Raw genomic sequence first — 5036 nt, forward strand, 5'->3', positions numbered from 1 at the left:
TGACGATGGTGGCGACAGCGAGCTTGGCCTTGGCGACACGCGCTCCCCCTCCCATGACGGCAGCTCTTCCTCATACGAGAGCTCGAGCAGTGGTGGCTACGACCAGCCTCCGCATCGTCATGCTCGTGTTGAGGACGCCGGTGGTTCTTCCCGCCGTAGGGCTCCAGTGAATCTGGAGAGGAGCCCGGCGTGAAGTTGGGGGCCGGCGAACTTGGACTCAAGGCCGGTGGACCCAGATCTCCTATGGAAGAACTGGTGGAGCGTCGGGCTACCTTGAGGCGCTGCTTGAGGATGCAGCGCTTGCGCCAAGCTTGTACGCCTTCGGGCCCTCTTTGTTTAGCTTACGCCTTTCTCCTGCAATCCAAAAAAAGGAAGAATGTACCCTACGGGGGCATGTAATGAATGGTTGCTGCTATGCCTTTTTATGTTATAATTGACGCCTTGATGCTGTGCTATAGTGTTTGCAATTTGAGCGGGTTAAGGTAGGAAGGCTTAGCTTGGTATGTGCAGTAGTCCTTCGCCTCATGAGAACCTGACCTTAGGTACTTGACAGGGCCCCCAGGAGATATGCCCTGTGCCCTCAAGAGGTACACCTTGCGCCCTCAGGAGCCGCGGCAGGGCAGAGCTGTCCTTTGAAGGAAGAGAAAATTTGTCGAGCGACTTGCTCCCCCTTACGCGAGCCCCCTGCCATAGGTTAGCTTGGACCTAATGCACCACGTTGCGCTGCCCGGGGGGCACGGACATGAGGGGTGCTGGCACTAGTGGACTTGATCAAGGGCTCCTCACGAGGATGAAGCCGAAACATTGGGGTTCGGCGTGGTGTGCGCGCGCAAAGGCACACACCTACCTAGCCCCACGCGCGAGGAGAAGTGGCGGGCGACTGCCACCTCTCTCACGTCCTTAGGCCAAAACAGCTTGGGAGAAAACACAACTCGAGGAACCAGCGTTCGAGAATACCAAATCCATTGAAATACTACTAAAAAAACTGCAAGCAACTTCAGAAAGCAAATGAACAACCGCGTCCGGCACTTAATCTAGTCTTCTCACCAGCGCGGAGCTAAGTGCTACCACTTGGACGTGGGAGGGAGCCCCCATGAGGCCCCAGGGCGACTCTCAGGAGACTCCGGGGCGTGTACAGCCCCACTCATTATTATGTGAGAGTGTCACGAGCGGAGACCTTCACAGGCCGGAGCCTTGCTTCACAGGCCAGAGCCTTTCTTCAGGGGTAGAACTTCCGGAGGTGCTGGATGTTCCAGGCGTTCTGGATGGGGACCCTCTCCTGTGTCTCCAGGCGCGCGGCGCCAGGCCTAGAGACACGGGCAACCCTAAATGAGCCCTCCCACATGGGAGAGAGGTTATGCAGCACCTCCCTGGAGAGCACCCGCCTCAGGACGAGATCGCCCACCTCCAACGTCCTGGAGCGGACGCTGCGGCAATGGTACTACCGCAGCGCCTGCTGGTACCTCGCTGCTCGGAGCAAGGCTTGACGGCGGCGTTCCTCCCCCAGCACGAGATCCATCCTCCGCTTGGCGTCCTGGTACGTTTCGTCGAACGCCAGGACCCGCGTGGAGCGATGCTTGACCTTGTGAGGGAGAACCGCTTCTGCTCCATAGACGAGGTAGAACGATGTTTCTCCTGCTGGCTTGGTCGCGGTGGTGCGGATGGACCACAACACGGACTGCAACTCGTCGAGCCAGCCCCTGCCGCGGGACTCGAGCTTCTTCTTGAAGGTGCGGGTCTTGAGGCCCCTCAGAACTTCCGCATTGGCCCTCTCAGCCTGTCCATTGCTCCATGGGTGTGCTACTGAGGCGTAGCAGATCTGCATTCCAAGGTTAGCACAATATGTTTTGAAAAGGTTGCTGGTGAACTGCGAGCCGTTGTCGGTGATGATGCGATTGGGGACCCCAAATCGGCCTAGGATTCCCTTGATGAACTTGACGTCTGATCCAGCTGGAATGTTGCACACGGCCTCTACCTCCGCCCATTTGGTGAACTTGTCGATGGCGATGTAGAGGTATCGGTAGCCCCGTGGCGCCCGAGGGAACGGTCCCAAGATGTCCAGCCCCCAGACCGCAAATGGCCACGTGAGAGGTATCGTCTTGAGGCCCTGCGCGGGCTAATGGATCTGCTTGGCGTGAAACTGGCATGCTTCACAAGAGCGCACCAGCTCTGTAGCATCATTGAGCACGGTGGGCCAGTAGAAGCCGCTGCAGAACGCCTTGCTCAGCAGGGTGCACGACGAGGAGTGATGCCTGCAGTCCCCACTATGTATGTCCGCTAGCAGCTCGAGCCCTAGTTCGTTGGAGATGCACCGTAACGAAACGTCATTGGGCCTCCTGCGATATAACTCACCATCCTTGATGCAGCACGCGGTGGCCTGATGGGCCACGTGCTCAGCATCCTCCTCCTTTTCTGGCAGGGTCCCCTGAAGCAAGTACGCCTTGAACTCTTCGGTCCAGCACCCCTCCTGAGGCTCGAGCGCGAGCAGCAAGTGGGCTCCTGAGGGGTGACCACAGGCTGGTTCACCCGTCTCGGGTGCCTGTGGCAAGTCCTCCTGAGGTGGTGCTAGAGTCGTGACGTGCGGGGTCGCAGATGGCTTGAAGAGCCGCTCCTCAAACACCCCTAGCTCCTGAGGGAGCCTGTGAGAGTCTCTTTTGGCGATGTCGTCTGCTTCCTTGTTCGTCCTGCACGGTACGTGCTGCAGCTCCACGCCCATGAACCGCTTCTCCATTTTGCGCACCTCCTCTAGGTACGCCTCCATGTGCTTGTCCTTGGGCATGTACTCCTTGTTGGAGAAGTTGACGAGAAGCTGAGAGTCGCCCTTGATGGTGAGGCGCTTTACCCCTAGTGCGGCCGCGACCCTGAGTCTGCCAAGCAAGCCTTCGAATTCTGCGATGTTGTTGGATACCTTCTCGCCCCGCTGAAAGCAGAGTTGCACTACATAACAAAGCTTGTCCTTGGTGGGTGAGATGAGGACGGCCCCCTCCCCCGCGCCTTGCCAAGCAAACGCCCCGTCAAAGTACATGATCCATCCGTCCGGTTCTTCATCTCCTGGCAGGAGGGAGCAGTCCTCGCATTCTCCGTGGTCTAGAGCGTCAGTTGACTCGGCCATGAAGTCCGTGAGGGCTGCGCCCTTGATGACCTTGGTGGTACTGAACCCGAGATTAAATGCTTGAAGATCAATGTTCCATTCAGCAACTCGCCTGGCTGCGTTCGGGCTCCGGAGCACCCTCACCAGTGGGTATGCTGAGACAACTTTGATGGGTTGGCCTTGAAAGTAGTGGCGCAGCTTCCTGGAGGCGACTAGAAGTGTGAGCAAGAGCTTCTATGGCATGGGGTAGCGTGCCCGGGCCTCCCTCAGTATTGTGCTGAGAAAGTAGACAGGGTGCTCGACGAGGGGGGAAGCATCAGTGGAATCTTGTTCTTCACAAGGGCACATGTCCCTTACGGCCTCATGAGGCCCGTCCTCCGGAGCATTGACAGTCATGGGGTCAATCGTGGCTTTAGGAGGAATTTCGACCACTGCGTCGGCCGAAACTTCAAATGCCTCATCCTGGTGGTTCTGCGCCTTGCTTGCCGGTTGTGCATCCTGCTGCTGCTTCTTGATCAGGCGCTCCTTCCTTAGGGCCACCAGGGCGGCGCTGGCTGAGTGAGGGGTTGCTGCCAGATAGAGCACCAGGGGCTCGAGAGGACGCGGTGCCACCATCACGGGCGGACTGGTCAGATATCTCTTGAGGTCCTGGAAGGCTGCGTCTGCCTTGGGGATCCACATGAATGGCTCCTTCCTTTTCATCAACTTGAAAAACGGGAGGCCGCGCTCCCCCATCTTGGAAATTGTGATGACCGGTTTTTCCGGGTATTAATTTCCAGAAAATGGCCGTTGTGCTCACCAGCCCCAGGATTACTGTTAGCTGATGAGGCACCAACTTGATACAAAAATTCCAAGCAAAATACAAAAAAATATGGAGTACAAGGTCATTCTGGCCTGTGAGTACAACGAATGGTTTCTAGTGGATGATGGCGGAAGCGGTTTGTGGGTCATCAGCGTCTATGGGACTCCATTTCCCACAGGAACAGCTGACCAGGTTAACTCCTATCTTCGCGAGGCTGCTATCACCGTTGCTTAGTTTCTAGGGCTGTCGTCCCAACGCTCCTCTCCAAGCAAGAAATCTAGCCAAGACAATAGCCAGGGACAAGCCAGTGAGTACTTTGAATGTACTCGCAAACATCATGAACACTGGGATAATATAAATGATAATCGTGCACTGAAATATTCTATGATCACATCGTCAGACATAAAATAAAAATCTTTTATGCATGCAAGCAGGTTATATATATTGTTGGGGAACGTTGCAGAAAATAAAAATTTTCCTACGGTTTCACCAAGATCCATCTATGAGTTCATCTAAGCAACGAGTCATGGGAGAGAGATTGCATCTACATACCACTTGTAGATCGCGTACGGAAGCGTTCGAGGGAACGGTGATGATGGAGTCGTACTCGCCGTGATTCAGATCACCGATGACCAAGTGCTGAACGGATAGCACCTCCGCGTTCAACACACATACGGTACGGACGACGTCTCCTCCTTCCTGATCCAGCAAGGGGGAAGGAGAGGTTGAGGAAGAAGGCTCCAGCAGCAGCACGACAGCGTGAAGATGGTGGAGAGGCAGTACTCCGACAGGGCTTCGCCAAGCGCTCAACGGAGGAGGAGAGATGTTGAGGAGGGGAGGGGCTGCGCCTTGGATCAGGTGTTCAGCCCTCCCCTCGCCCCTCTATTTATAGGGGAAGGGGGAAGGGGGCCGGCCCCCTCTAAATGAGATCTAGAGGGGGGGGGGCAGGGAGGGGGGCTTGCCCCCCAAGCAAGGGGGGTGCGCCCCCACTAGGGTTCCCCCCCAACCCTAGGTGCATGGGCCCAGGGGGGGGGAGCCCAGCCCTCCAGGGGATGGTGCCCTGCCCCACGTGGCCCATGTGGCCCACCAAGAGGGGCGGCCCCTCCCGGTGGACCCCCGGAACCCTTCCGGTGGCCCCGGTAC

This window comes from Triticum dicoccoides, chromosome 7B (assembly GCF_002162155.2).
Source record: "Triticum dicoccoides isolate Atlit2015 ecotype Zavitan chromosome 7B, WEW_v2.0, whole genome shotgun sequence".
NCBI lineage: Eukaryota > Viridiplantae > Streptophyta > Magnoliopsida > Poales > Poaceae > Triticum > Triticum dicoccoides.